This window comes from Heterocephalus glaber, unplaced genomic scaffold, assembly GCF_053883595.1.
Source record: "Heterocephalus glaber isolate CG9 unplaced genomic scaffold, H.glaber_assembly_v1.0 deba00001457, whole genome shotgun sequence".
Classification (NCBI taxonomy): Eukaryota; Metazoa; Chordata; class Mammalia; order Rodentia; family Bathyergidae; genus Heterocephalus; species Heterocephalus glaber.
In genome coordinates this window covers 36291045-36312457 of record NW_028258305.1, presented here as the reverse complement: position 1 = coordinate 36312457, position 21413 = coordinate 36291045, and the positions used below count along the sequence as shown (strand labels likewise).

Here is a 21413-nt window from a genome sequence, read left to right as displayed (position 1 = left end):
CTTTACCATAATTTTACCACTCTCTTCAAAATATTTTAAAGGATTAACCCATTTCAGCCCTTGTCCTCACTTGATGAAAATTAAAATCTAATGTATTACTCCTCAATAATATTTGACTTTTAAGATAAATATTCTGACTTTCGCATCAAGGCAATTTTAATTTCTAATAAAAAGGAATTTTTTAAAAAGGGAAATTTTAGGGCCGGGGATTTAGCTCAGTGGTGCTGTGCCTGCCTCATAAGCACAAGGTCCTGAGTTCAATCCCCCACACAAAAAAAGAAAAAGGAATTTTGACTTCTAAGATATTTATTTTCTACTTGGACCATGCAATATCAACATTGTTGAATCCTCTTGCCAACAAGAAGTTATGCCTTACTAATAGGAAAGGAAGGACTACTACTATTAATTAGTCTTATAGAAGGCAAGTCAAGTTCAAAACCAAGCCTACTATGTTGTGTTATGGTGCTGCTTGTTTCAGGCTATTTTGTTGTGCTGTGTTGTGTTGTGTTATGTTTTGCTACAGATTGAACTCAAGGGCTTGCTCATCATAGGCAAGCACTCTACCACAGAGCTACATCCCCTGCTCTTTGTGAGGCAGGGTCTCACTAAGTTGGCCAAGCTGGCTTCAAACTGGCAATCCTCCTGCCTCAGCCTCCCAAGTAGGATTACAAGCACACACCACTGTGCGCAGGACTGCTGAAGATTTTTATATACACTTGCCATTGAGGTTTTTATCTTATGGTATATGATTTATCCCTTTAGAAATCATAATTCTTACTCCTCTTAATAGTCACGAGGTGGTCCATAGACCAGAATCACCTGGATGAGTTTATTCAAGATACCCCAGGTATGACACCACTGCTGTATCATCGTGATCTGTGGGGATGGCATCAGGAATTAATAAGCTCTCCATGTGACTTTATGTAACACTAAAATATGAGGCTGACTACCTAAAAGGAGTTTGTTTTCACTATATACAATAAATATAACTAACAGACTCTTGAAGATGTGTGACGAGGATTTTTCACTGTAATTAATATAAACCACGTAAGTTAAAATTAGGAATAAATAATCATGAGTTTAACCTTCAAACTATTTTTAACCCATGAAGGACCTCCAGTTTCTTAAAATTTACATAAGTTTATTTTCAACAGTGTTTTGGCCTCTCACTTCTATCATTGTCTCTCAACCTTGACAACAAACGAAAATAAACCCAGATTCTTAGAAAATAAGTGATGCTCAAGTTGAAAATTATTTTTAAATCTTGTTTTAGTCTAAAAATTAATAAGAATGTTGTACAGGGAAAATATTCATGTTTATTTCAAAACCCCTCCACAGTCCTCCATGTTCCTCTTTACAATTTAAATAGAGGCTTCAAGAAAATACAACATGTTCACTTTCAGACACAAGGCCAAATGATCTGGGGGAGAGAGATGAATCTGGATAATACAAGTAATACAAATGCTTAAAGTTGGATTCATAATACTTCTTTAATGCAGATCTAAAAAAGATTCAACATTTTCTTTCAATTTTAGCTAGCATGCTTCTTTTTTCTCTTTCTTTGGGTTAAAATCAACCAGTTGGAACTAGTTAATCTAGATAATTTCATACAAAATCCTAAAACATAATTGTTGAGAAAATAAAACAAGTCTGCCTTATTGGAAAGAAGCAGGACTATGATAAATAACTTGCAACACAAAGTAGTATTTCTCATGCACTTGCTAAAACACAAGTTGCTTAGGGCCTGGGATTTAGCTCAGTGGTTCCCCGCCTGCCCTGCAAGTGCAAGGACCAAGTTCAATCCCTGGTACCAAAAAAAGAAAAGAAAAGAAAAGAAACAGCTTGGAATATAGCTTGGTGATACAGCACTGTATGAATTCAATCCCTAGCACTACACACACAAAAAAAGTCAGTGTTAACAAAAATTGAAGGCTAATAGCTAGATACCTGTACTCAGCTACTTGGGAAGTTGAGGCAGGAGGATCACTTGAGGCCCAAGAATTCAAGGTAAATGTGGACAACATAATAGGCCCTGTCTCTAGAAACACATTCATTCATAAAAATACAATAGGGGGCTAGATGAATGATAGTATCAGCACCAAAAACAATATTAAGGAAAACCATAAAATTTCTAAGATAAAAACTTTTAATTTAGACAAACTGAAAGTTACAAGAAATAACAACACTATCAAATAAAGATGTCCAGCTAATAAAAGGTGACAACCTTGCCCCACCGCCATTCCACAGTCGTAGGCCAGAGAAGGTGAGCTTCGCAGCTCCAGAAGCATCACCACCACCACCACCACCACCACGACCCCCAGGGAATTGAGAAGACATGTAAACAAGCCTCAAAAACAGACTTCCAGATCACCTACAGCAACCCCAAAGGGAAATGAGATGGAACACTCTGATACTCAACCACCTGGACTCTGAACTGGCAACAAAAGAGGATCTGGGAAAAAGGAAATCAGAAATAATTTCTCAGATAACAGCAAAGATTGTGCTCACAGTGCAAGACATGATTAATAAATCTAGCGAGGACACATATAAAAAAATAGAGGATCCGAGGAACATGATGGAATCCCAACATAGGAAACAAATAGAATCCATAAAACAGATACAAAAAGATTTCTAGGAGATTAAAAAACTCCATCGAAAGTCTACACAGCAGAATGAACCAATATGAGGACAGAATTTCAGATACAGAAGATAAGATTGTTATTAGTGACCAGGAAAAGAAAAACTGCTTTAAAATTGTAAGGGACCATGAGAAATCAATCCAGCAGCTACTAGACGATGCAAAGAAGAATAACATAAGACTGATTGGAGTCAATGAAGAAAGAGGAGAGAGTGCAGATGACATAAAAAAAAACTGTTCACAGAAGTGATGGCAGAAAACCTCCCAAGGAGAGGAAAAGCACTTGACATACAGATAAGTGAGGCATATAGGTCTCCAACTAGCCTTGATCCAAAAAAATCTACACATTGGCATATAATAGTTAGGATTCCAGAAATGCAACAGAAGAACAAAATTCTACAAGCAGTGAGAGAAAAGAAACAAATCACATAGAAAGGAAAGCCCATCAGAATCACAGCAGACTTCTCAACGCAAACCCTCAAGGCAAGAAGAGCTTGGAGTGATGGATTTCAAGCCCTAAAGAAAAACAGCCTCCAACCCAGACTGAGGCACCCTGCAAAACTATCTTTCAAAATTGATGGAGAAGTAAGATACTTTCATGATAAAGAGCACCTTAGGAACTTCATGAATACCAAACCAGCACTCCAAAAAATTTTAGACACTATCCTAAGAAAAGACAATGAGGATCACAACCCCAGGACCCCAGGAAGCCCAGCAGAATGAATCTATTGGGCGTGACAAATTAAACGCAAAGGGGGAGAATCCAACAAAAAGAAAAAGTCATGACAAGGCTTTTAACTTCATCTCCCTAATGAGTGTATAATTCAATCTTGTTATTGTACTGATTAGTATTTTTCTGATTCTAGAATTGCACACCTTTCCTTGTGCTGTACTGGCTATCATCTTCCTGTGTCTACTTTTTAATTCGGTTGTCTATGAATAAGCTGTAAGAGTTCTTTATATATTCTGGTCATCGGTTATATGCACATATGTAAATACGGTCAATTTAAGGACTACTTTTCATTTTAGCAATGTCATTTAAAGTTCTAAATTTTAATGGAATTTCATTTATCAATTTTTTTCTTTTATACATCATGGTTTTTGTATCCTACGTAGTTCTTGCCTATCCTAAATTCATAAACATTTTTCCCTTCTAATTTCTTTTAAAGTTTTATACTTTTAGGCTTTCATATTTAGGTTCATAGATCCCTTCAAGTTATTTTCATGTATGGAAATAAAGGGTTGAGGCTAATTTTTTATATACAGATACCAGGTGTTCTACTGCCATTTGCTGAAAACACTATCTTTTCCTCGGCTCCTGAATTGAGTTTATATTCTATAAAATGTTCATGTTAAATAATCTTTCAAAACTCAGTGGACCATATATGTGTGTTTCTATTTCTACATTCTGTTTTATTCCAATGATCTGTATGTCTTTCCTTACACCAACACTGCCTTGATTACTGCAGCTTTAGAAGAAGTCTTAAAATTACGTACTAAATGTCTTCCAACCCTTTTTTTTTCTTTTTCTTTTTACTTTCCTAGGTCCTTTGCATTCCTACATGACTTTTAAATTTCAATATCCAATTCTTCATTTATAGCAAGTATATACAGACCTGAATTTTTATATATACCTTGTGTTTTCTAATCCTGCTAAATTCAAATACAAGTTCTAGGGGCTCCTAGAGATTTCTCAGTATTTTCTCTGTAGATGATCATTTCATCTACATATAAAGATTTTGCTTCTACCTTGCCAATCCTATCCTAATTGTGTCATTTTATTGCCAGACTATTTTGTTTTGGGCCTAGGTTTCAAAGTTTAATGGACAGATGAAGAGTAGGGATTATCTGCCCTTGTTTCCCACTTTAAGGAGAAAGCATTGTATCTTCTCCATTGACGTAAGGCGTTCTCGCTGGAAGTATGGAGTACATGTCTTATCTGTTGAGAAGGTTCTGTTCTACTTCTACTCTCCTGATAGCTTTTACCATGAACAGCCGTGGAATTTAGTCCAATATTTTTTCTCCAACTAGTGACAGGATCATATGGCTTTTTCCTTTCCTCTGTTAAAATGATGACTTTTGGGGGGTGGATCTTCCAATGCTGAACCAACACTGCCATCCCTATAATAAAACCACTTTCTACATACTGCCAGATCTGACTTCTAATAGTTTGTTTTGTGAAACAAATTTTATCTATGTTCATACTTTTTTCTTCTATTATCTTTATCCAGTTTTAGGATTAGCACAATGTTGATTTCCTAAAATGAGGGGAGAAGTGTTCCTTTTTTTTTTTCTGCTTTAAATGTTTGATATAATTTATCAGTTCAAATGTATACGAGCCTATTGTTGTCATATAGGTAGGTTTTCAAGCTAGGAATATACTTTCTTTAATAGGTGCTATTCAAATTTTATATATCCTCCAGAGTTAGTTTCATTAATTTGTCTTCCAAGGTACTTCTTAGAAGTTGTCAAATTTATTTCAAAACATTTTTGAAATATGCTTTCTATATCCTTTTAAATTCTGTAAAATCTGTGGTAATGTCTCCTAGGTCTTGATATTTTAATTTTAAAAATGTATAATTGATATTATGTAATAGGAAGTAAGGGTCTAAAGGAGCAGGGGAAGTGGGAAGGGTAGGGGAAAGGAAAGAAGTGAAAAGAAAAAATATGAGAAAAGGAAAAAAATGGAAACAAAATCTTTGCAAATAGGGAAGGGTGGAGGGGGTGAAGGGAGGGCAGGGGAAGGGGAAAGAAAATGAGAACCAAGATACTCATGTAATGGTACAAGAGCCCAATGATGTGTGTAAATGTATTTTATACCTAAAATGTACCAATAAACTTAATGGGGGGGGGGGTGAGAGCCTTAAGTTTAGATCAAAGACTCAAACATAGATATCAGAGTAATCTGAGTTGTAAAGTGAGGAAAATAAATAAAGACCCTTCTGAAGGTGAATGGACTGTTGATGACAGCACAAATGTTAAAACAGTCTTGATACAGAGACAATGTAGAACATGAGCCAATGAGGGAGAAAAAGAGCTGCCACTCAGGAGATAAAGGGAAAGTACAGTACAAAGGAGGTAAAGAGATGAGATCTTTAAGAATGTTAACAGAATTTATGTTTGGTATCAAATGAGCACAATGAGAAGAGAGAAAATGGCAGTGAACAGATTTCGCTTTTTGGTGGCTGCAGGTAAAAGCTGAATTTACAAAGAAAAAATAAATAAATTTTTTTTTTTAAAAAGCTGAATTTACAAGTAGCTACAGACAAACTGAGTTATAAGAAAACCGAGAAAGAAAATGAAACTACTTCAGGAAGAAAATGAAGCCAATTAAAACTGCCTTTTTCGGGCCAGGGATTTAGCTCTGTGGTTTCACCGTCTGCTGTGCAAGCGCAAGGACCCAAGTTCAATCCCCGGTACCAAAAAACAAAGCAAACAAACAAAAAACCCTGCCTTTTTCATATCTGAGTCTCCCAATTTGAAGTCCACAACACCTCAAATACAATTCATTAACCTTATAAAATACAACCTTAGACATTAGTAATCATGTTTTATACCTCACAACAAAAAAAAGCCATTTATTAATTTCATATGAAAGTCAATATTCAGTAACATGTTTCTGAAACTGTAGCCAAATAGGTAACAAATAACCTATATTTGAAAGTGCATTTTTTGAAAGATAAACAGTTTCTAAGATTTTTTTGTACATATTCACATTAAAACATAAAGGCTAATAATCCTACAGCTCACTCTACAAAACTCAAACCAGTATTTCATGTTTTAAAGGAGAGTGTAGGGGTTGGGGGTGTAGCCCAGTGGTCGAGCACTTGCCAAGCATGAGCAAGCCACTGGGTTCAATCCCTAACACTAGAGAGACAGAGACAGAGAGAGACAGACACATAGAAAGAAACAGGAGCATGTAATTAAAAATACTAGCATTTGGTATGGTAGCACAGCTTTCATCTAAGAACATCAAAAGCAACTTCTAAACATCTATTAATTTTGGCCTTTCTAAACCTGTTTACTGCAGCAGGACACAAGTATGAACACAAGTACACTGGATCATTATGACACACAAAATATAATTTAAAATATTTGTGGGGCTAGGGATATAGTTCAGAGGCATGTACAATGCCCTGAACATCAACAAAATCAGCCACAGCATAAATACATGCATGCATACACACATACATACATGTTCAATATTCAATAATTACAGTAAATTGGAATAGCAAATTTACTTTACATAAAGAACTTCAGGGGCCGGGGATTTAGCTCAGTGGTTCTACTGCCTGCCTCGCATGCGCAAGGTCCTGAGTTTGATCCCGGGTACCAAAAAAGAATTTCAGGATGAAAAGCAAAGCAAAATTTCAATTTAAAGTTCAGTAAGTGTCATGCAGAAAATCTCAAAAGTATCAACTTTTTATTCTACTAAGGAAAAAGTGTGCTAAGCAAATACTATGTACAAGATAACCAATACAACAAAAGCATATACCATTTTCAGCTAATTTATGTATACCTAATGTTTGATTCAAGAAGGTGGCAACAATATGCCAGAAAAGACTGAGAGTGGGAAGACAAGAAAACTCAAACTTTATAGTTTACGTAGAATGACTCAGGTACATCACTGGGTTTTTTCAAATAGTTTTATAGGGGCTGGGGTTCTAGCTCAATGGTAGAACATGTGTTTAGCATGCATTGCATGCATCACACACACACACACACACACATATTATCATGGATAACTCATAATAACCTTATGATATCATCTCTAGCTTACAAATAAATAAAAATATGAACTTTCCTCAAAGGAATAAAGCTAATGAATGGCAATGCCAAAAGTCTGGGCCATGTTGGTCTTATTTGGAACTGGGATTCTCCCGCTAAATCACACTAATCTAAAAGGCAAGTGACTCAGGGTCCAGTCTAGCTTTCCTATTAACCAGATCCGAGCCTCAATTTATTTTGTGAAATTCAATATGGTAAACTCAATCATATCAGTAAGTCTAAGTTATTGAAATATGCTAAGAGGTAGAATTATTTGTATTTATGCTTTTAAAAAAAGAATTATAAACATATATAAGCATTTTACCAGGTAGGTCTGTACTGTCACCTTTCATTTTGTATTTCTCTCAAATTTTATCAGAAACTAAGCCAGGCGTGGTGGCAGGTGCCTATAATCCCAGCACTCAGGAAGACTGCTGCAAGGTCAAGGCTGAGGCAGGAAGATTGCTACAACAAGTTCAAGGCCAGCCTGGACTACATAATGAGTTCAAGGCCAGCCTCAACTACATAGTGAGACCTTGTCTCAAAAACACAAAAAAGGGCTGGGGAGCTCAGTGGCACCACGCCTGCCTTGCAAGAGCAAAGTCCTGAGTTGATCCCCGGTACAAAAAAAAAAAAAAAAACCCACAAAAAAAAAGAAACAAAGAAATATCAACATGTAAACATAGGCCATTAAGAATCTTTCCCAAAGTGAAAAAAGATGTAACTATATAAAACATAAGCCAATTTCATGACTCTTAAATTACTTTTCCTAATGAAAATCCAAAATCAATCACTCTGAAGAATAGCTTTAAAAATTACTAATCTCAATGTTTTGATCATCAAAATAACCATCAGAAGGCATTAACTGACAAAAATATTTCTAAGAATTTATTTACGTATTTATTTAAGATCAAAATTCCGGGCCAGGGACTTGACTCAGTGGTTCCACTGCCACCTGCCTCGTAAACACAAGGACCTGAGTTCAATCCCTGGTACCAAAAAGAAAAAAAAAAAAAAATCAATGAAAAATGGTGAGTCCCATATGTGGTACAGGAACTGTACAAAACAAGCTCAGAACATCTTATACCAGAGGTACCAGTTAATTTTATGTATCAATTTTGACTGGGTCACAGGGTCCTCAGACATTTGGTCAAGCATTACCGTGAGGGTATTTCTGGAAGAGATTAACATCTGAATGAGTTGAATGAGTCAAGCACTTTGCCTCTCTAATGTGGGTGGACCTCATCCACAATTGTTGAAGGCAGGAACAGAGAATAAAGGTTGACCCCCTCCTGCCCAATTGCCTATTTTAGGTAGAACATCAAATTTTTCCTGCCTTCACATTCAAACTGGAAAGTGTCCCTTCCTAGGTGTTACGGCTGGGATATGAACCCTTCCCAACCCGCTCAAGGCTAATGTGTTGAACTCTTGCTCCCCAGTGCAGCAGGGGACCACACCCAATGCAAAGGTGGCCCTTTGGAAGATGACTAGCTCCTATTACCTCATGAATCCATTAATCTAATAATGGAGTCATAGCTGAATGGGCTATTGAGAAGTGGTAGAAATTTTGTAAACGAGTCATTGGGGGCAAACATTCAAAGGATATATTTTGTCCCTGGCCCGTGTGTGTGTGTGTGTGTGTGTGTGTGTGTGTGTGCGTGCGCGCACGTGTGTGTTTCTCTGTGTTTTCACACACATACATGCACACCCTTTTGATTCTGTTTCTCTAAAGAACGCATAATAATATACCAGGATGAAAGAAAGTTATCAGATTAATAGGATTATTCTCAAAAGAATTCAGAACCAACTTTAAAGGGACTCCTAACTGGCTAAACATGGAACCATCTGAGTATCTTTTAAATCCTGACCTCACAATGCCACTTGAAAAAAATACAGTAAGGGCCAGAGATTTAGCTTAGTGGTTTCAACGCCTGCTGCGCAAACGCAAGGACCCGAGTTTGATCCCCGGTATTAAAAAAAAAAAAAAGAAAAAAAATACAGTAAAACCTTGTATTGCAAGTAACTTGTTCTGCAAGTGTTCTACAAGGCAAGCAAACATTTCTAGTAAATTTTAGTTGATTTTTTTTTTTTTGGTACCAGTGATTGAACTCAGGACCTCGTGCTTGCCAGGCAGGCCCTGTGCCACTGAGCTACATCCCTGGCAGGAAGTTGGTTTATTGAAAGAACATACAAAATAGACAAACCTTTAGCCAATATAATCAAAAAGGGAGAGAAAAACCCAAATCAACTAGAAATTAAAAAGGTAAAATCACAACAGACCCTGCCAATATCAAAATTATTATTTAACAGGGCCAGGGATTTAGCTCAGTGGCGCCGTGCTGTCTGACAAGCGCAAGGTCCTGAGTTTGATTCCTGGTACCAAAAAATATATATATATGTATATATATATTATTATTAACATCTACTTCATAAACAGTACACCAATAAACTGGACAATTCAAAAGAAATGGATATATCCCTGGATACATAAGAATTAGTAAAACTGAACCAACAGGTTTTTTTTAAGCCCTGAATTATACAGTAACAAACAATGAAACTTAAGCAATAATTTTTTTTAAAAAAACCTATCAACTAAGAAAAGCCCAAGTCTAGGTGGATTTAGTAATGAATTCTACAAAAAACCTCAGGGAAGTTCTAACATCAATAGTGCTGAAGCTTTTTAATGAGTCTGAACGCAAAGGAGACTTAAAAATCATTCCTGGAAAGTATCATTACCCTAATTCCAAAATAACACAAAGATGCAACCAAAAAAAGAGAATTACACACCAATATCTTTAATGACTACTGATGCAAAAATCCTCAATCCAACGGATCATCAAAAAGATCACACATCGGGCTGGGGATTTAGCTCAGTGGTTCCGGCGCCTGCCTCGCAAGCACAGGGTCCCGAGTTTGATCCCCAGTACCAAAAAAAAAAAAAAAAAGATCATACATCATGACCAAGCAGGCATCATCCCAGGGATGCAAGGATAATTCAAAATGCACAAAGCAATAAATGTACTACATCACATAAAGAGAAGCAGACAAAAATCATGTGATCATCTCAATGGCTGTAGAAAAAGTCTATGACAGAATCCAACTTCTTTTCACAATAAAAACACTGAAGAAATTAGGTAGAGAAGGACTTTATCTCAATTAGGTAAAAATCATTTATAACAAACCTACTGCCAACAACATATTAAATGAAGAAAAACTGAAAGCTGGGCCGGGGATTTAGCTCAGTGGTTCCACCGCCTGCCTCGCAAGCACAAGGTCTCAAGTTTGATCCCCGGTACCAAAAAAGAAAACTAAAAGTTTTCCCTCTAAAATGAGAACATAACAAGAATGTCTACTATCACCACTTCTGTTCAACATAGTACTTGAAACACTAGCAACAGGGCCGGGGATTTAGCTCAGTGGTTCCGCCGCCTGCCTTGCAAGCGGAAGGACCTGAGTTCGATCCCCGGTACCAAAAAAAAAAAAAAAAAAATACTAGCAACAATTAGGCTAGAAAGAGAAATAAAAGGAATATATATAGGAAAGGAAAGGAAGAAGTCAAATTGTCATTATTTGCAGATGACACAATCCTCTACATAGAAGACCCTCCCCCAAAAGAATCTACTGCAAGACTCTTAGAAATAATAGCCTAATTCAGTAGTGTAGCAAGATACACACAGAACAATACAACACACAGATACACACAGAACAACACACAGAAATCAGTAACATTCCTGTATACTAATAAGGAACCCACAGAGAAATAAATCAAGGGAAAAAATACCATTCACAATAGCACCATGAAAAATTAAATATATACTTAGGATTTAACATAACCAAGGAAGTGAAAGACCTCTACAATGAAAAGTAACGCACTTTGAGAAAGGAAACTGAAGAGGATTATGAGAAAATGGAAAGATAGCTCCTGTTCCTGGATAGGGAAAACCAATACAGACAATACGACCATACTTTCCAAATTGACATACAGACCTTTGAGAATTCCTGATATATAGTGGATATTAATTCCTTTTTGGATGTTTATGTTGCAAACTGATACACAGATTTAATACAATTCCAATAAAATACCAAGAGCATTCTTCATATAACTAGAAAAAACAATCCTAAATTTCATATGAAACCAGAAGAGACCCAGAATAGCAAAAGCAATCCTGGGCAACAAGAACAAACCAAGAGGCCTCACAATCTTGGATTTGAAGTTATATGACAAAGTTGGTGGGATAAAAATAGCCTGGTACTGACACAAAAAGACATGAGGTTCAATGAAATAGAATAGAGGATCCAGAAACAACCCCAAGCACATTGAACTATTCCATTTTTTGACAAATGGGCCAAAAACATACACTGGAGGAAAGATAACCTCTTTAATAAATGGTGTTGAGAAAACTGGTTGTCCACATTCAGAAGACTGACTCTAGAGTAGTGATGGCAAACCTTTTAGAGCTTTCAATGACATAGCCTGATGATTCTCACAAGCCATTGGTCTGCCACCACTGTGTCTCAACAGTCCATATTTCTCACCATGTACTAAACTAAAATCAAACTGAATCAAAGAACTAAATATTAAAAAAAACACTTCAACTGCTGGAAGATCAAACACATGAAACTCTTGAAGTCACAGGTGTACACAAGGACTTTCTGAACAGAACCCCAGTTCCACAGGAAATACCAAGAACCAATAAGTGAGATCAATAGGATTCAAATTAAAAAGCTTCTAGGGGTGCTCGCTTCGGCAGCACATATATTAAAATTAGAAAGATACAGAGAAGATTAGCATGGCCCCCGGCCAAGGATGACATGCAAATTTGTGAAGTGTTCCATATTTTCAAGTAGGGCTGGCATGCCTTAGGCTATCCTGTATGGGAGATTCTGGTCAGAGATCAGAAGACCAGAAAGCTTATAAATATCAGGGTGGGAAGGTTTCTGCTAGGAAGTAGGCCTGTAATGGCTGTTGGACTCCAGATGATGTGTGTTATGGCTTGGCAGAAAGTTTGTCTGCATTTTGTTCATGTCTAGAGACTTTGCCTGAGATTAAGGGTGGTGGACTAATTAATCTTGCAGAATAAATTTCAAGGCAGTCAAATATTGAGGCAGTGGCATGGCTACTGTTGGGGACTTTTAGCCAGATCTGTGTTGAGAATCAGGAGCAAAAAGCCCAGCAGAATGATTTAAAACATTTTGAGTTGGACCAGAAAGGAAGCTCCAGTAAAGCTGTGGACTGCAAAGATAGAGCAGAACAGATCTTGATTACTAAAAAGGAACAGGAAAATAGAAAAGATGGTTTGACAGCATCACAGAAGCAGCAGGACTCCACACTTTGCAGCCTGAGAGTTATAAAGGTGAAGGAATTTCCTTTGAGAAAAAAGCCCCAGAGCACCAGGTTCCAAAATGGTGACAGCCACACCATGTTCCAGAATGGTGGTGGCCTAGGGAAATTCTTGCAAAATGGCAGCCTAGGGAAGCTGTTCCAAAATGGTGGCAGCCTAGAGGATTTGTTCCTCAGGACTGGGTTCAGAGCGCTCAGCAATCCAGGCACTCGACCCCTACAGCCAAGACAGAGGGAAGGTGTGCTCCAGCTGGCATCATCCACGTGGTGCTGGTTTTAGGCACATCCAGAATGCAAGAGTTGTGGGGTCACGAAGGCTTCCACTCAGATCTCAGAAGAAGGCCTGGGAGGCCAGGCAGGATGCCCCCGAGAGGGCAGTGTGTGAAGCTGTGAGTATGAAGCCGAAGGTGCACTGGAGACCCCAGAAATTTGGGGAAGCCAGGAGCACGGATCTTCTGAGGAAAGCTGCCAAGGAGGGAGCAGAGCCAGCCCAAGAGAAAAGCCATGGGAGCTACAACCACCAGAAGTACCACAGGGGCGGAGCCACCCAAGCCCTTTGGAGTTCACATCTTGCCACAGATTGCCTCAGATGCTGGAAATGGAACTGTGGGATTTAGTGTTTCCCCTACGAGATTTTGGGCTTACTTTGGTCCCATGCCTTTGTATCCTCCAGTTTGTACCTTTTGGAATGGTAATGTCTATCTTGAGCCATTGTTGGAAATGTTTAACTTTCTTTTCATTTGTATAGGGGCCTGCAGTTAAAGAGTTTGCCTTAAATCCTGGGATTTGAACTTTTCAGCAATGCTGAAACTGTTAAGACTTTGGCAACTCTTAGAGACGGACTAAATGCTTTTTGTGTAAAGGAATGTACAGGTGTCTTTGGGGGGCCAGGGGCAGAATGTTATGGCTTGGGTCTAGATGTCCCCCCAAAGCCTCATGTGGTCATAGGACTGATCTAGAGTTTGTGAAGCTGGAATTGATTCATGATGCAATGCTAGGCTCAAGGACACTAGGATTATGGGTGTGAGTGCTACCTACCCTAAGTAGTCTGAATAAAATAAAAGGGGCAGGGAGGGAGATGCAGTTAACTCTTGTTACCTTTGCTACCTTGTGTGTGGCGTGTTGTTTCTGTTCTGCCATGCCTGTTGTCATCCCTCCCTTGGAGTTGGCTGATTATGGACTGAAGCCTCTACAAACTGTAAGCCAAATAAACCCCTTCCCCTTTAAAAAAAAAAAAAAAAAAAAAAGCTTCTAGGGGCCAGGGATTTAGCTCAGTGGTTCCACTGCCTGCCTTGCAAGCTCAAGGTCCCAAGTTCAATCCCTGATACCAAAAAAAAAAAAAAAAAAGGCTTCTGCACAGCAAAAGAAACAACCAACAGAGTGAAAAGAAAACTACACAATGGGAAAAACTTTTCACCAGCTATTCTTCAGAGAACTAGTATCTAGCATGGGCAAGAGAAATGAATACATATTTCACAGAAGAAGTACAAATGACCAATAAATACATGAAGAAATGATCAGTATCACTGGCCTTTAGAGAAATACAAATTAAAATAACACAGATTTCATTTTTCCCCAGAAGGAATGGCAATCATTCAAAAATCAAATAATAGAAAAAAAAAAAGAGAAAGAGAAGAAATGAAATCAAATAATAGCAAAGGCTGGTGAGGCTGCAGGAAAAAAGGTACCCTTCTTTATTGTTGGTGGAAATGTAAACTAGTACAACCACTATGGAAACCAGTATGGAGATTCCTCAAAATACTAAAACTACAAATTCTATTTGACCCAGTTATAGCGCTTCTAGGTATCTTACCAAAACAGTTAAAAATATCATATTACAGTGATACATGCACACTGCTTATAGCAGCACAATTCATGTTAGCTAAATCTTAAGATCAACCAAGCATGGTGGCACACGCCTGTAAGGCCAGCACTCAGGAGGCTGAGGCAGGATGACTGCCGTGAGGTCAAGGTCAGCCTGAATTACATAGTGAGACCCTGTCTCAAAAAGTAAAATAAAATAAAGCTAAGAAAGGAATTCAGCAATGGTGTAGGACACAAGATACAAGAGAAATCAGTTTTATCTCTATTTATTAGAAAAAACAATCCAAAAGAAATTGAAGAAAAAACTCCAAATGTGCTAAAATCAAAATATTATGTTTCACAATAAATTTAACCAAGATAATGAAAGACTTGCACACTAACAACCACAAGACAGTGTTGAAATAAAGACCTAAACAAATAAGATTATCAATTGAAAGACTTACTATTGATAAAATGGTAATACTTCTCAAAATGATACAGATCCAATGCAATCCCTGCTAAAAATCCAAACAAATGGGCTAAGAATGTAGCTCAGTGTGCAATGCCCTAGGTTCTAATACCAGTCTGGTTAAAATATAAAAAATAAAATAAAAGCCCAACAGCCTATTCTGCAGATATGAATGAGCCAGTGCTCAAATTCAGTCTTCAAATTCCTATGAAATTGCAAGGGCCCCTAAATAAATCTTGAAAAAGAACAACAGTAGAGAATTCATACTTCCTAATTTTAAAACATTACAAAGCAATAATTGAAACAGTGTAGCATTTGTATAGGACAGAGACAGATTAATGAAATACAACTGAGAATTCAAGATAAATCTAAATTTATTCAGTTGATTTAAACACTCAGTGAGCAAAGAATAAGTCTCTAACAAATGGTGCTGAAACAGGTCAATATCCACAGGCAAAAAATGAAGTTTCAGTCTATACCATATTAAGAAAAATTCAAAACAGATAAACAACCTAAATATAAGAGCTAAAAGTATAAAATTCTCAGAAGAAAACAAAGAGCAAACCTTTTTAATCTTGGATCTGGCAATAGTTTCTAGATATAACAATAAAAGCACATGCAGCAGAAACAACAAAAACAGATAAAACTGTACTTCATTAAAATTAATCAGGTGTAGTAGCACGTGTCAGTAATCTCAGCACTTGGCTGAGGCAAGAGGATCACTATGAGTTCAAGGTCAGCATGAACTACACAGCAAGACCCTGTCTCAAAAAAACAAATAAAAACAAATTAACAACCTTTGTGCCTCAAAGGATATTAACCAAAAAAAGACAACAACCTGTGGAATGGGAGAAATATTTGCAATTCATATAATCTCACAGGAAATCAGTACCCAAATTATATACAAAACTCTTACAACTCAACAAAAAGACAATCCAATTTAAAAATAGCCATATGACTTAAATAGACATTTTTCCCAAAGAGATACAAATGGCCAATAAGCACATGAAACTATGGCTCAATGTCTTTAGTGAACAGGGAAATGCAAATCAAAACAGAATGAGTTACCATTTCACACATTCTAGAATGACTACTAAAAAATAACAACAAATGATAGCTAGCATATAGAGACTAGAACCCTTATATGTTGTTCGTGAGACCATAAAATGATGTAGCCACTGTATTTTACAGTCTACATCTAAATGTCCCCCAAGAGTTTCATGTGCCCATAGGTGACTGAATCATAGAAGCTCTATGGGTAAATGTGATTTTAGCAGGTGGGGCCTGGTTTAGAAGCGGTAAGTCACCAGGGCACAACCCAGAAGGGTACATCTCCTTCCCTGGCTCCTCCTTTTCTCTCTGCTTCCTGGCCACCATGAGGTGAACAGCTTTCCTTTCCCCAGGCCCAGTTTCTATATTCTAGTGTGCCAAACATGGACTGAAACTTGTACAACATGAGCCAAATAAACCTCTCCTGCCTTAAGGTGCAAGTATCAGGTATTTGCCCCAGAGGTAAGGACAGTGACTGTGACACTACAGGAAACAGTCTGGTGTTTCCTAAAGAAGTTAACAGAATCACCAATGATTCAAAACCTCAATGATTAACAGAATCACCAATGATTCATTACCTAATCCTAGGTATGCATCCTAAAGACTTGAAAACAGATACTTACAAATAAACATTCATAGCAGCACTATTTACAAATGTCAAAAAGTGAAAAGAATCCTCTGAAACATCTATCAGCAGGTGAATGGATAAACAATACTTGGTTTATGCATACAACACAGTATCAATTCAGCTATAAAAAGGAATGAAGTAACATATTACAACCTTGATGAACCTTGAAATTGATGTTAAACGTCAACTTTAGTAGTAAACCATTAAAAAAAACCACCTGAATTTCAAAAACAAAGAGCAAGCTAAGACACTGTGGTATTAGAACGCCAGGCCACTGCTGTAGCTGATGATTGCCAGCCAAGTCACAACTGAAAGACGAATATGGAATAAACCTCCAACTCTTAGCTCATCCTAACTTCATGAGGGCTCATGGTACTTATTTCCTACTTTTCCAAATTCTTAGTGAAATACTACCATGTACTTAGTAAATACTTCTTGATTAACTGATATGAGGAAACAATCATTTATTGATACACTACATGATGGACAAAACTAGTGGATGGATTGTATCTTATGTCCAAAACAGATACCGTCTTAACTGGGTACAATGGGACATACCTGAAATCCCAGCTACTCTGCAGGCTAAGGTAGTTCAAGGCCAGTTCCAGGGACCTTAGGGAGACCTTGTTTCACAAATACATACATACATACATACATACATACATACATACATACATACATACATACAAACAAAAAAGGCTGGGCATGTAGCTCAGTGGTAGAGCACTTCCCAGAATGAATGAGCCCCTGGCCTCAATCACCAGCACTGAAAAAAAAAAGAAAAAGAAAAATTGTCTAAACACAGGGGTTTTTTGTTTTTGTAGTGCCCAGGGTCTCCAAATTAATATGCACTCTTACCACTAAGCTATATCCCCAGCCCCAAAACAATACTTTTAAATATTAAAAGAATGAGAGAGCCAGGCATGGTGGCACATGCTTGTAATCCCAGCACTTGGAAGGCTGAGTCAGGAGGATCTCCATGAGTTTGTGGCCAAACCATGGCCTCACAGAGAGTTCAAAGCCAGTCTAAACTATATAGTGGGACCCTGTCTCCAAAAACAAAGGGGAAACTGATGGATAAAAGATATTAACGTCAAGTCATTAACAATGTAATATTTTTAATACTTTAAGAACTTTTTTTGATTTTTTTTTTTTTTTGGTATCAGGGATCGAACTTGGGTCCTTGCGCTTGCACAGTAGGCAGTGAAACCACTGAGCCAAATTCCTGGCCCTTGAGAACTTTTTTTGATTTTTAAATCAAGGCTCTTCACTCAACATTTGTTTCATTATAAGCATTTTTAATATATGAATTAAGTTCTATTCTTTTTTTTTATTCTCTGTGCCACTTCTATTGCCACAAAGGGGCCACTTCTGATACCTATCTACTGTAATTATTTCCTTAGTCCTTTCTGCATTACCTGTGAACCATAGTAAAAGCCCACTGTCCAGACACCAAAATTATAGACTCAGAGACATGAAGTACAGCAGTAGCGAAACTAATGGTGATTCTGCAAAAACAGCTGTCTGTCTAGAGGCAGGTACACCTGATTCAAACAAGCTATGGCTTTTATTTCCCTACCTTACAAGGTCCTTTCCCCTTTTTCTCACTGTCTGAGATCAGAGGGGTACAATCTGCTCAACTGCCAAAATAAATTCTCCTTGGTTATTCAGTAAACCCACCCCTCTTTGTGCATTCTTTTGATTGTGGAATGTTGCTTATCAATTCTCTACTTCTAACACCTTGCTCTGGGATAGGTCATTCTTTGTGGCTAGGCTCTCTTGCTCGAAATAACTGCCTTAACTGTCTATGGATCAGTCAGTAATTTCCATCCAAAATTAAATGAAAATCTATTTCTTACACATAACCAAATGCAGGGGCAAAGGCTGGGGGTGTGGCTCAATGGTAAAGCGCTTCCGTGGCTTGTGTGAGGCCGTTTCAATTCCCTAAAGGGTGGGACAGGAAGGGAGGGAAAGAGAGGGAGAGGGAGAGAGAGGGAGAGAGAGAGGGAGGGAGAGAAGGGGGGGAGAGGAAGAGGGAGAACCAGGTGGGTGGGTAAGGGAGAGGAGGAGGGATAGAGGGAGAAGAGTGAAAAGAGAGAGGAAGAGAGGGAGGAGGATAGAGAGAAGCAGAAGCAACTACTACAATAATATAAACCATAGTGGGCCGGCGATTTAGCTCAGTGGTTCCGCCACCTGCCCCACAGGCGCGAGGACCTGAGTTTAATCCCTGGTATCAAAAAAATAATAATATAAACCATAATAAATGCTGAGTAGATCAGGAAAGACTGAACACCAGGAGAGCCAATTCACAGGCTGGCCAGCAGGCAGTAAGTAACCTCAATAACCAAAAAGTTCTTCACAAAACAGACATGGTGACAAGATAAACTAATCTTCAGTGTCTGACTTTCCATCCCATTTATCTCCCTCACACATTTTTAAATTAAGTCAATAGCCCTATGAAGCAGCATACCTCCTATCAACTAATGCCAAGGCACTAGAGTAAAAGCATTCATGAGACTCATCTAAATAGAGCTTCAGAAAAAATACACAAGCCCTGAATCACTATTTCTAGAGAAGTTTAATGATTTGACAGATCTGATATAGGGCTCCACAGACTACTTAACACAGCTGAGAACCATCGCAGTAAAAGGTACCTTGAACTCCCTGATTTCCTAAATGACTGCCCATTTCAACCATACTCTCTTCCTAACTCACTGGTATGCAGCAGTTGAGATCTGTGTCCCTTACATTCCCATAATAAATCTTCATTACCTAAAGTAACCTAAACCTGTCTCTTTGTCTTATAATTGTATAATATACCAACTTATTAGTGGTAAAAGCCACTTTTCCAGATGTTAAAAATAATCACCAGGGCCAGGAATTTAGCTCAGTGGTTCTGGCGCCCGCCTCGCAAGCGCAAGGTCCCGACTTTGATCCCCGGTACCAAAAAAAAAAAAAAAAAATCACCAAACAGATGTTCTTTCTTGCCACATTTGGCATAATTTTATAAAATATTGTGATATCTATCAATTTTGTACTGAAACTTCAAATTTTTGGCCCGATAAAGCCACAAACAAGAACCAAAAAGCAACAGCATCTACATTAACAAAATTAATGCCTATACCTACATGCGAAACTCACACATTTTATTCCAAATAAAGTTCCAGAGAATTCAATATGAGACTTAACTTGACTGTAATAAATATGTTGTCCAAAAACCAAATAGATGAACACAACAAATCAGAAGGTGGAAAGAGACAGATGGTTACAAATAGATACTGAGACATCTCAAAGATATCACATGTAATTTTTTAAAATAAACAGACCTTCTATTTAAATAAAAGTTTGTACCCAAAGAGCGAAAATCATTTTAAAAACTGAACTTAAATAAGTACAAGCTAAACAAACAAAAATTTTATAATGTCAGGATATTCCAGAATGAATACAGATGATGACATATCAAGTCTAACTGTACTACAAATAAAAAATTCTAAGGGGGGGAGTCAGCTATAAAGGTCAGTATCTTTCCAAAGTTACTTAACTGTGAAAAAACAAAATTGTAAGGCTAAAGACACAAGAAACTATACATAAACCTATATTCTAGTTGGTAAATCTGTTTCACACAATGGTATGGGTCAACAATTCTAAGCCTGCTTTACATGTATAAAGGAACAGTGCATGGTAGATGAGAACAAGGTTTCTTAGTGTAGAAGGAAGTCACAAATACATAAGGGGATCAGAATTGGAGAAATGAGTAGAAACTCGTTTCTAATATATAAATGAACAAAGAAATGAGTTAGTATAAATAAGTAACTTTTCACTGTCAGGGCTTAGAAGCAGTGACACCAAGTAGCTATAAACAGCCAGTGCTAAGATCTTAGTTTCTAAATAACATTTCCCTATAAAGAAAGCAAGACTCCTAGGAAAAATGGTACATTCTACAGACAGAGCAGTGAAACACAAGACAAGACTGGAGCATCTTGTACACATCAAGAAGTATTAAAAATCAAAAGAGGCAAGTAAAGAGGATGCAAAAATCAAAATGAAAATGTTCCTAATGGCTAAAGGTAGAAAAATTTGCGCAACAAAATAGTGTGGGATTGGATTACTTTGTGAAGCAGAAAATATACAGTACACAAACACTACATATATATATGTATATATATATTCCTACATACATTTGCTCCTACATATTTTTATTCCTATATAGATATTTGTTTATATAGACATTTATATTTTTATATTTTATATTTATACATATTTGTTTATATGTAGATGTTTATATATAGTTTATGTTTATATATAGATATTTGTTCCTATACAGATTTTTGTTCCTATATATCCAAATGAATAAATGATTGAATAAATAAGTGAGAAGTAGGAACAAATCTTCCCTAGTGAAGAACTCAAATAATATATGTAGGTATTTCCTCCCACAAAAGTGTGGGCTGAACTTCAATGACTCATATACAAAGAACAGAATATGGAAATGAAAACATAGTAATTTTACTACAGAGAAACCTGACAAACACTACCAACCTTAAACAAATGATCAGGTTTAACCTCATTGTTTATATCATGTACCCCCAACATTTGATGAAAACATTTCACATCTGTGGTATTCATCTCCTAAACCCATAATCCCAGTATAATCATGAGAGAGAGAGAAAAAAAAACTCAAACTGAAGAACAGTCTATAAAATACCTCACAACTCTC

The 21413-nt window shown here is 37.3% G+C and overlaps 1 protein-coding gene and 1 non-coding gene across 6 annotated transcripts in view; one reads left to right on the top strand and one right to left on the bottom strand.

Annotated features, from left to right (window-relative positions):
• Memo1 (mediator of cell motility 1) overlaps positions 1-21413 on the bottom strand; it is a 128565-nt gene that overhangs the window by 80504 nt on the left and 26648 nt on the right. The gene's annotated exons all lie outside the window — the stretch shown is intronic.
• LOC147827032 (U6 spliceosomal RNA) lies at positions 12141-12247 on the top strand. The gene has a single exon (XR_015453306.1). It is a non-coding gene; the product is annotated as a U6 spliceosomal RNA (small nuclear RNA).